Raw genomic sequence first — 12,210 nt, 5'->3', positions numbered from 1 at the left:
GCTGCGCTGCTTTCAATCCATCCACTGCAGCCAATCAGCGACCAGGCTGAGCTGCAATGAAGCTGACGAGGACGAGGAGCGAAGATTCGAGGCGTCAGGTAAGTAAAACGGGGGGCCTGGGGGCGGCGGTACTGTCAAAAGTTTTTTCACCTTAATGCATAGAATGCATTAAGGTGAAAAAATTTTTACCTTTACAACCCCTTTAACATAACACTTCAATATTGGTACAAGGGTTGTAGCCTCCTTAGATATAGAGAAGGTCTTTGATATTGTCGAATGACCCTACCTATGAGAAGTGTTGAAGTGACTGGGTTTCCCCCTGCATTTCATTACATGGTTATAACTTCTTTATACAGGGCCCATACAGCTGTGCATTTGGTGGGGCAGCTATCTTCCTCTTTTCCGTTACATAGGGGTACGTAAAAGGGGTGCCCCCTCTTCCCTGCCATGAAAGCAATTGCTGAGGCCCTTAGTGTCTTCCTAGACATTTGGGGTCTCAGGGATGGCTAGCTGGAAGAAAGGGCACCCTCTATGCAGATGATCTCCTGTTGTTCTTGGACGACACTGGGCCTTCCCTGCAGGGAGCCCTACTGGTCTTGCAGAGCTTTTCCTGCCTAAGCGTTAACTGGCACAGGTCACTCCTCTTTCATATTGATTCTGAGGCCCTGGCACCTCAGGACTTACAGCTGTGGTGGGTACACTCCTTTACTTACCTTGGGGTGGTGTTATCCCTTAGGCCCCTTTCACACTGGAGCGGTTTTCAGGCGGTATTGCGCTAAAAATACCGCCTGAAAACCGCCCCTAAACAGCCTCCGCTGATTGTTCAGTGTGAAAGCCCGAGGGCTTTCACACTGAAGCGGTGCGCTCGCAGGACGGTAAAAAAAGTCCTGCGAGCCGCTTCTTTGGAGCGGGGAAGGAGCGGTGTATTCACCGCTCCTAAACCGCTCCTGCCCATTGAAATCAATGGGACAGCGCGGTAATACCGCGGCTATAGCCGCGCTGTACGAGCTGATTTAACCCTTTTTCGGCCGCCAGCGGGGGTTAAAACCGAACCGCTAGCGGCCGAATACTGCTGCAAGAACGACGGTACAGCAGCGCTAAAAATAGCGCTGTTGTACCGCCGACGCCCCCACCGCCCCAGTGTGAAAGGGGCCTTAATGTTAAATCATATGCCAAATTGAACTCTCTCACACAATCTACATTCACACCGGTGAGTGTAGATTGAACCAAGACCTATCTCCCTCATGCTGATGATAATGGGGTCAATTCACCAAGAGATAGATACATTTTTGAGTTAAAAACACACCTGCGGTATTTCTCTCAAAAGTAGTAAATTCACAAAAAATAAATAAATAAAAATGCGTTATTTAATGAACGCATTAAATATTTATGTTTTACGTTATTTAGCACTTAAATTTTGCGTTATTTTGGGGGTCCAACACTGCTCTAGAAGGCACACAGCAATATTGTGAAACTATCAAAACATTCTAGTATGCCTTTATTTACATATGCTCCCTCTTATGAAATGTTACAATTTATTTTCATTCCTGAGCTCAGAGAACATTTTCACACCGATATATTGTATACTTTTCACTTCCTGGCCAGTGCAGAGTTTCTCCAATTGTTATTTTGTACTTTTCAAAAATACTGCCAGTAATCACCAGGTGGTAAATAATGAATGTGTGTGTTTTTTAGTGAATTGACTTTAATGATTTATCTCATGTTTATTTGTGATATTTACTTCACTATTTTAACAAATGTTCAGTATTTACCTCACATTCAATATTTTACGTCGCTGAATTGACTCTTATCTCATGCAATATTTCCTAAAAATTAGTCACATGACCTTCATATCGCATGTGGTAACCTTTAGTGAACTGACCCCAATGTCATTTAGATGGTGATTTTTTTTTTACACATATTTTGGACCAGTCTGTCTATCTCTAGGTTTTGGACAGGGGTGCTGGACGAAATAAACACAATCATTCAGGCCCACTTTACCCAGGAACCCAAATTGTGTCTCTTGGGTCCAGTAAAGGATATGGCCTCCACGATCACTATGAGAATGTTCCTGGGACTGCTCTTTTTCTATGCAAGAAAATCGATCGCCATGCACTGGAAGAAAGCACCTCCTCATTTTTTTTTTCTTCGAATTCCCCTCTCTACTGGGATAAATCTGAAAATAGGGGCAAGAAGAAAAAGTTTCACAGTGAATGGGCAAAATGGTTGGAGGAACTATCCACTGCTGTTGGTCTAGACCCTTGATATCTGTCTAGCTGACCTTCTGGAGGCTTTCCCAAGTCCTTTCAAAGGAGCTACAACCATTCGGGTGTCTCAAGTAAGAGGAGATACTCTGACACATACTCCTGGCATTGTGGACTGATGCGGGGGGCCATCATGTTAGGTTGCTTGTTGTTAGTGGTGTTCTGTATCTGGAGTCGCCAGTGACCTCCCCTGTGTGGGTTGGCTTATTGGAGTTTGCAGCATTATTTAAATTCAATAAAACCAGGTTTAATAATTAAAAAAAAAAAAAAAGTGCAGGGGCCTGGAGTAAGTATTCCACAGAGTGTATGAGATACTACAGTTAGCAGCATGTCCTCCCCTCTGTCACTAACCACTTGCAAAATAAAGTTAGTAAACCCTGGTTTATTTTTTACCTCAGTCACCCAGTGGAACTAACAGCACAAATGATTGCCCAGGAGAAGCATCCCCTCCTACCTGTAAGGACTCATTCACACAAGACTACTTACAGTGGTTCTAAAACCTTCAGTGTGAAGCCCCCCTTATACTCACATGAGCCTCATCCAGCGACTGGCTCCCGCTGCTGTCACAGCCAATGAGAAAGGAGTGTGGGGCGGGGCTGAGCCACGCTCTGTGTGTTTCATAGACACACAGAGGCAGGTCGGGAGCGAGCACACACGAGTGCCCCTAGAGCAAGCAGACTGCTATGGGAGCACTGGGGGGGGGGGGGATGAGCCAGAAGTGCTGGTGGGGGACCCTGAGAAGAGGAGGATTGGGGCTGTGCAAAACCATTACACAGAGCAGGTAAGTAGAACATGTTTGCTATTTAAAAAAAACAAAAATTGGAACCTTTACAAACACTTTAAGTGTGTAAAGGGCCGCCTTTAAACGCACAGTAATTCTGGGCAGGCATTCCCATTCATGTCTACTGCACCTGCACAGATAAAGCCACTGGTCCTAGTTTGACAGCGGTTATGTGTCCCCCAAACGCACACTCGGGTTGATTTACTAAAACTGGAGAGTGCAAAATCTGGTGCCGCTTTGCATAGAAATCAATCAGGTTTTTTGGTCAAATCTTATTTGAACAAGTTAGAAGCTGATTGGTTACCATGCAGAGCTTCACCAGATTTTTCACTCTTCAGTTTTAGTAAATCAACCCCTGTGTGCATTCGGGGGACACACACTGGCTGTCAAACTAGGACCGGTGGCTGTACCTGTGCAGCTGCTGCATCCCAAAAGGCACAAATGGGACTGCCTACGCAGAACTACTATGTATCCCGTGCGTGCAAAGATGGTCTGTCACACAGATGTACACCCATGTGAACAAGGCAGGAGGGAAGATCACTGTATGCCATATATAAGACCTGGATACAACCAGATGCTAACGTAGTCTCATTTCTCCACTCCCTCCAGGCCTAGGCAGCCAATAATATTATCCTGAATGTTGAAAGGGAGGATTACCCTGCGGCCCACAGGCCATGGATGTAAATTGATAAACAGGGTGTTTTTTTCTGCGGACAGCCTTGTAAATGGGGGACTGTCCCTGGAAAAAGGGCACATCTGATTAACCTACCCAATGCATCTGTGTTGTAATGCGCCAATGCACTATCATGCAGAAAATGCTATGTGCGCACCTTTTGCATACCTCCCAACATTTTGAGATGGGAATGAGGGACACCTACTAGCAAATGTATGTAGGCATAGGACACACCCCCTTAAAGGAGAACAAAAAAAAAGGTTAATAAACCACATGCTGACCAGCACACGACAATATAAGTCGGCACAATGGCACGGCTGGGCAAATGGGTATATAGGTACGTCCCCTTTAAGATGCAGCATTGTGGGAGCGCGCACCGCATGCTCTGTGACCGCGGGTCGCGCCGACTCGATGTCCCCCGGGTGCCTGCCATCATGTCACAGAGCGGCAGAACAGGGAGATGTAAACAAGCCATTTCCCTGTTCTGCCTAGTGACAAGACAGAGATCACTGCTCCCTGTCATTGGGAGCAGTGATCGCTGTCATGTCAGTGGTAGCCCACCCCCCTCCACAGTTAGAATCACTCCCTAGGACACACTTAAAGTGGAAGTAAACCCAATTTTTTTTTTTTTTTTTTACATAATGTAGAGTATAAGATTTCCTATCATTTGAGCCCAGTCTTGCCACAAAGAGTTAATCCATCTCTGAGCAATCCTCTTATTGTTCAGTGAGATAAATCTTGACAAACTGAGAAAAACTTTGTCAAATCCTCCCCCTTGCTGTGAGTGACAGGTGATTTACATATCTTGTCTACTAGCCTAATTCCCTGTACACACGGTCGGACATTCCAACAACAAAATCCATGGATTTTTTCCGATGGATGTTGGCTCAAACTTGTCTTGCATACACACGGTCACACAAAGTTGTCGGAAAATCCGATCGTTCTGAACGCGGTGACGTAAAACACGTACGTCAGGACTATAAATGGGGCAGTAGCCAATAGCTTTCGGCTCTTAATTTATTCTGAGCACGCGTGGCACTTTGTGCGTCAGATTTGTGTACACACGGTCGGAATTTCCGACAACAAAATCTTTATAGCAAGCTCTCAAACTTTGTGTGTCAGAAATTCCTACGGAAAATGTGTGATGGAGCCCACACACGGTCAGAATTTCCGATAACAAGGTCCTATCACACATTTTCCATCGGAAAATCCTATCTTTTGTACAGGGCATAAGACATGCATTATTTTTTAATTCCCTCCCATTCCTTTCTTCAGAAGCTCTGCAAGGATTGGATGTTCCACACCTCAGCATGATTTGGCATGCTGAAGTCATGTGGTTACTTTCCTGTCTTTTCACTGGATGTTAGAGATCATAGCAGACGTTCAGTATAAGAAATACACAGGAGAAAATGCATATTGACAATCCACAAGACCAGCAGAAGTTCAGTGTAAGAAAAAAAAATGCCTGGCCAAGGGGAGTACAAAGTGTAGAGGTAGGCGGGGAGTCTACTGACATCACAACTCCACCCACCGAGCTCCGGACAACAGACCCACCCACAGAATCTGCAGTTTTTCGGGTCTAATAACAGACAGAGGGCAGACATTTGACAGGTAAAGATACATGCAGGAGGCATGTATATCCTTATGGATAACCCCTATGGCAGTAGTTTAGAAAGGATGACATTGGGTTTACATCCACTTTAACCCCTTGATCGCCCCCTAGTGTTTAACCCCTTGCCTGCCAGTGTCATTTAAACAGTAATCAGTGCATTTTTATTGCACTGATCGCTGTATAACTGACAATTGTCCCAAAATTGTGTCAAAAGTGTCCGATGTGTGTACCATAATATCGCAGTCACAACAAAAGTCGCATTACTAATAAAAATGCCATAAAACTATCCCCAATTTTGTAGACGCTATAACTTTTGCGTAAACCAACCAATATACGCTTATTGCCATTTTTTTTTAACAAAAATATGTAGAAGAATACATAGCGGCCTAAACTGAGGAAAAAAATAGTTTTTTTATATATTTTTGGGGGATATTTATTATAGCAAAAAGTAAAAAATATAGCTTTTTTTTCTTCAAAATTTTTTGTTTATAGCGCAAAAAATAAAAACCACAGAGGTGATCAAATACCACCAAAAGAAAGCTTTATTTGTGGGGGGAGGACGTCAATTTTGTTTGGGTGCAACGTCGCATGACCGCGCAATTGTCAGTTAAAGCGACGCAGTGCCGAATCTCAAAAAGTGCTCTGGTCAGGAAGGGGGTAAGTCCTTCCGGGGCTGAAGTGGTTAAATCCACGAGGGCTTTTTTTTACCACTACTATTCCTTTATATTGGCTTTTAGAATTTACAAATGCAGCAATTTAGAAAGTGGATGAAAGGTTTAGCACTGGAGAACACTTTTTGTAAGATAAAAAGTGCATTTTATATACATCTATATAGATCAGACCAAAATGAGGGGGAAAAGAGGGACTTTGCTCCAAATCAGGGACAGTCCCTTGAAATCAAGGACAGTTGGGAGCTATACTTTTGGTGTAGTCAGTCCATTGAGATGAAGTGGTTGCCCTAACATAGGTGAACATAGAATGGGGCTCATTGCCATCATACAGAAGGCTGTGTGTAATAGGACATACACTAAATTCCCCACTCAGCTCCCCTCCCTCTATATACTACAACAAGCACACCTCTCCTGCTCAGCAATCAGCATGCACCCCCAATCCCATGTTTATTACTATTCCCATTCAGAATGCTGTATATGGCCGAATACACAGCAGGCCCAGCTAGGTCGGTGCCTCTTCCCATCACAACACAGGCCCACTGACAGCACAGCCGCCCTGCAGCAATCCCCAGAGCTGGGCACAGGTCACCGAGGGCAATGTACAGGAACCGCCAACACCGAGCAGCGAGCAACACTCACCGGAAACTGCACAGCCTCCTAGCAGCTGAACCACGCTGGAAACATACACCCAGGCCTGAACAATCGAGCGAGCCTCGCTGCAGGCACAGGCATCAGAGCGCCGAGCAATCGATGAGAGAGAGAGAGCGATAGGCGTTCGCTGAGACAGTGAAGCAGGAGAAGGGAAATCAATGCAGAGCGATCCTAACATTAAACGTACTGCAAACACCGACTGATTATACTACTGTACACGGCCATCTGCTCTGCTGTCTGCAATGAGCACGGCGCCCCATCAACAGTACTGTCTTCATACACTGCTGGGGTGTAGGGATTTAAAGCGGTATTACACCCAAAATGTAATATATTGCAGCTTACTAAGCATTAAATGTGGTGGCTGCATTACTTTTCTTTTTTTTTTTCGCCCTCTGTTTTCACCTGGTGATCTGGCCAGGAACACACCTCCTGTTCGTGAGACACAACTCTGGATGAAGTAGCACAGGTGGCACCTTTGGACAGTAGCATTATCACTGGGGGGGGGGGGGTTAGATATACTAGCAGATTTAAATACACTAACAAATTGAAGCCAAACTCCGGCTAATACATTATAATCAGTTACATGAACAGCATTTTTTTCCTTTTGGGATAAAGGTTTCGTACAAATAAATAAAAGCTGTCAGTGGTAAATGGTTTGTCTAACTGCTACATCTGCAGGACAGCTTGTTCTTTTGAGAAACAACAGACTTATTGGCTGGATCACCAGGGGAAAATAAAAGAAAGAAGCCTAAAAAATAATATGAATACATCAATGATATCTAAGAATTAGTAAGCTGCAATATAATAAGTGTTTGCCTTTGATTTTATTACCACTTAAAGACAATGGGGGTTATTTATGAAAGGCAAATACGCTTTGCGCTACAAGTACAAAGTGCACTTGAAATTGCATTGAAAGTGCACTTGGAAGTACAGTCGCTGTAGATCCGAGGGGGACGTGCAAGGAAAATAAAAAACAGCATTTTAGCTTGCACATGATTGGATGATAAAATCAGCAGAGCTTCCACTCATTTCAGATCTACCCCTTAGATTTACAGCGACTGCACTTCCAAGTGCACTTTGAACTTGTAGTTTGCACTTATAGTGCAAAGTGGATTTGCCTTTCGTAAATAACCCCCAAAGAGTCAGATAAGTCAGATAGGGTGGGTCAGAAGAGACAAAATAGTCCTCCAATGGGACCAGTGCAAAGTAAAGCAGAGGGTACCCACATGCCTGCTCTCCATCACAAACCCCATCACAATTATCAGGATTACAGATAGTATTATATATATTGGGATTATAGGGATTGTATATAGTATATATATAACGGTTTTATAGAGTATTATATATATTGGGATTATATATAGAACATACATACATATAAGGATTTTATATATTATAATATATATACTTGGACTATAAGGGATTTTATATAGTATTATAAATATTGGGATTATATATAGGGGTTTTATATTGTGTTATGTTTATTTGGATTATATAGTAAATATAGGCTTTTTATATAGTATTTTATTTATATTGACATTATATATACTGTAGTATACATAAGACTTTTATATAGTATATTGGGATTATATATAGGAATAATAGACGGTATATAATGATTTTATACTGTATTATATATAGCATGATATACTGTATAGTATATATAGGGATTTTATATTATATACAGTATATTAGTAATATATATAGGATTTTTCTTCCCTAAAACTAGCAGCTGCAAATCTATCCTTTTATCCCCTCCGGTCCTCTGTGCATCCAGAAGCTCTGCTTTATATCCCATTATACAGCCCAATATTGTGTAGCCTTCTGTTCCAAGCCTGGGACATCTGTATACAGAATACATAGCTATATAATAGTAGGTTGCTGTATATACTGTCCTAGAGAAGGAAATTCAACTTTTTGGGGGAGGTGAGACATGAGATTATCTTCTGTTTTAGGAAGGCTCTACTGTGCTGTGGTGTATAAAGTAATATCTTCAATGGTTCAAATGAATCTATATCCACTGAGCTGAAATAAATGGTATACTTGGTTTACAGTGTATCCCAGTATAGTATGTGCTCGCCCTGTACAGTGTATGTATGTACAGAATACAATACTTTGTGTAATACTGAGTAGTGGTATGTTTATTTAAGTCCCCTAAGTATGCATGTGGGTTAAAATGTGTGTATACTGAAGTGACTGTGGTGTACAATGTATTCCAGTACAGTGGATGTTGGTCCTTGTACAGTATAATATTGTATAGTATGTAATAACGGTGTAGTGTAAGTTCCCAAAGTATACATGTGTGTGAATTCTGTAACTGTGGTGTCCAATGTATTGCAGTGCAGGGGATATTGGCTTTTGTATAGTGTAATACTATGTAGTAATGTGTGTGTGTAAATTCCTATGTGTGTATACTGTATGGTGTGTCATGTAATATGTATAACAACGAATTCTGATCATTTGTAACAGTGTCTCTAAATGACCCCTCTTGGTGCCTCTGTTCTCTGCCTCTATGATATTTCTATCTCTATTCTATATTACACAGTTATTTCCCTGCTTCACAGTACTGGTCAACAACATTAGCTTGGTTTGCAAGCTCTTTAGAACAGTTTCCCCCCTTTTACAATGACGATTATCTCTTTTTAATTAGTTATATGCATTCCACAATTATTATTATTAATTATTAGTGGTAGTATTTTTACTATTCTGATGATTATAGTTGCTGAGGTTGTTATTTGTAGCATTGTTTGGACAAAAATGTTGCAACTTTTTTTTGCACTATTCGGTGAAATGATTCCAAGTGAAAGCCAATTGTGTCACATACAGCGATGCTCGGATCTTCCTATTGTCCTGATCTATAATCCGTACATATTGTTAAGTTGAAATGATTCCTACAAGTAGATATAGTGAAATTCCTAAGGTGCAAGGTGATTATAAATTAAAGGAGATAACGTCCTGTTAAATAGCCGGACCTGTATGTACAGTATTTATTGCTAATACAGTAAAGGAGAGATCGATTAATTTGTACTTTTGTGAACTATGGTCATATTAATCTTTTGTATTTCTTTTGTAGGAGAAGTTGTTAGAATAAGAGGAATATGCCAGCTTGACTTCATGGGTAGTCCTGCCAGTGCGTGCCCACTCAATTCTCATCCTGGGTACAGTGTCCTGTCACTGAGGAGGGTGCCATTATATGTCTATCCCCAATCTGCACTGTTCAGGGCTAGTGTTCTGTCACTGAGGAGGGTGACATCCTATATCTGTCCCCAATCTGCACTATTCCTGGGTACAGTGGGTGCCATCCTATGTCTATCCCCAATCTACACTATTCATGGTGTCCTGTCACTGAGGAGAGTGGCATCCCATATCTGTCCCCAATCTGCGCTATTCCTGGGTACAGTGTCCTGTCACTGAGGAGGGTGCCATTATATGTCTATCCCCAATCTGTACTATTCAGGGGCAGTGTTCTGTCACTGAGGGGGGTGACATCCTATATCTGTCCCCAATCTGCACTATTCCTGGGTACAGTGTCCTGTCACTTAAGAGGGTGCCATCCTATGTCTATCCCCAATCTACACTATTCATGGTGTCCTGCCACTTAGGAGGGTGACATCTTATTTATGTCCCCAATCTGCACTATTCCTGGGTACAGTGTCCTGTCACTTAAGAGGGTGCCATCCTATGTCTATCCCCAATGTACACTATTCATGATGTCCTGCCACTTAGGAGGGTGACATCTTATTTCTGTCCCCAATCTGCACTATTCCCAGGTACAGAATTCTGTCACTGAGTAGGGTGACAACCTATGTGTGCCCTCTTTTAGCTCTCATCCTGGGTGCAGTGTCCTGTCACTGAGGAGGATGCCAAGCCATCTCTGTCCCAAGTCTGCACTATCCCTAGGTATAGAGGTGGATTTGCTAAAACTGGAGAGTGCAAAATCTGTTGCAGCTCTCTAGAGCAACCAATCAGCTTCCATTTTTTTTTTTTATCAAAGTTTAATTGAAGAAGCTCAAGTTAGAAGCTGATTGGCTACTATGCACCAGATTTTGCACTCTGCAGTTTTAGTAAATCAGCCCACAGGGTCCTGTCCCTCAGGAGGGTGACAAATCAGTTCTGTTCCCATGCAGTCTGCAATTCTCATGAGTAATACTGTCACTGTGGTGGGTGACAAGCCATGTCTGTCCCCACTCAGTTCTCATCATGGGTACATAGTCCTGCTACTGAGGAGGGTGACAAGCCATGTCTGTCCCCACACGGTTGTCATCCTGGGTACAGTATCCTGCTACTGAGGAGGGTGATAGGCCATCTCTGTCCCCACTCATTTCTTTTCCTGGGCACAGTGACCTGACACTAAGCAGGATGACAAGTCATGTCTGCCCCCTCTTAGTATTTATTATGGGTACATTGTCCTGTCGCTGAAGAGGGTGGCAAATCATGTCTGTCCCACTTAGTTATTTTGCTGGGTACAGTGTGCTGTCAATAAAGAGAGTGACAAATCATGTCTGCCCCCACTAAGTACTCAGTAATGTCTGCCCCCACTCAGTACTCATTATGGGTACCGTGTCTTATCTCAAAAGAGGGTGACAAATCATATCTGTCCCCACTAAGTACTCATTAATGTCTGCCCCCACTCAGTACTCATTATAGGTACAGTGTACTGTCACTGAAGAGGGTGACAAATCATACCTGTCCCCACTAAGTACTCAGTAATGTCTGCCCCCACTCAGTACTCATTATAGGTACAGTGTACTGTCACTGAAGAGGGTGACAAATCATACCTGTCCCCACTAAGTACTCACTAAGGTCTGCCCTTACTCAGTACTCATAGGTACAGTGTACTGTCACTGAAGAAGGTGACAAATCATGTCTGCCCCCACTAAGTACTCAGTAATGTCTGCCCCCACTCAGTACTTATGGGTACAGTGTACTGTCACTGAAGAGGGTGACAAATCATACCTGTCCCCACTAAGTACTCAGTAATGTCTGCCCCCACTCAGTACTCATTATAGGTACAGTGTACTGTCACTGAAGAGGGTGACAAATCATACCTGTCTCCACTAAGTACTCAGTAATGTCTGCCCCCACTCAGTACTTATGGGTACAGTGTGCTGTCACCTAAGAAAGTGACAAATCATGTCTGTCCCTCTCAGTACTTATTATAGGTACAATGTCCTGTCACTGAGGAAGGTGACAAGTCACTGAGGAGGGTGACAATTAATGTCTGTCCCCACTTCATACTGGTCCTGGATACAGTATCATGTCATTGAGCAGGATGACAAGCCATGTCTATCCCCATTCAATACTCTTCCCAGACAGCAGCATGTGTAGTAATAAAGTAAAATGGTAGTGTAAAAGAATATAATGTTTCTACGTATATTTGCAAAATGCAATCTGGAGGGAAAAAAAATCTGATTTTATTTTTCATAAAATGTGTTCTATTATTTATTCTAGTCTATATTCTATGTTATGCTGTTTTTACACATTTTCTATATTACACTGCAATAAACCAATAACATTAAATAATTTGTTTTATATTAGGATTATTCGTTTGTGTGTAT

General features: G+C 42.6%; 1 protein-coding gene across 2 annotated transcripts in view; it reads right to left on the bottom strand.

The window, feature by feature from the left end:
• Nucleotides 1–12,210, bottom strand: part of RSRC1 (arginine and serine rich coiled-coil 1) — a 531,608-nt gene that overhangs the window by 517,787 nt on the left and 1,611 nt on the right. The window contains exon 1 of one of the 2 annotated variants that reach the window (XM_073626090.1): nucleotides 6,641–6,772. The exons of the other annotated variant lie outside the window; for it this stretch is intronic. The gene's annotated coding sequence lies outside the window, so the exon portion shown is untranslated. Of the gene's footprint in view, nucleotides 1–6,640; nucleotides 6,773–12,210 lie in introns of those variants that run through there. 2 annotated transcript variants of the gene reach the window in all.

This window comes from Aquarana catesbeiana, linkage group LG04 (genome assembly GCF_042186555.1).
Source record: "Aquarana catesbeiana isolate 2022-GZ linkage group LG04, ASM4218655v1, whole genome shotgun sequence".
Classification (NCBI taxonomy): domain Eukaryota; kingdom Metazoa; phylum Chordata; class Amphibia; order Anura; family Ranidae; genus Aquarana; species Aquarana catesbeiana.
Note: the sequence above shows the minus strand (reverse complement) of the source record. Positions and strands in the feature narration are given on the sequence as shown.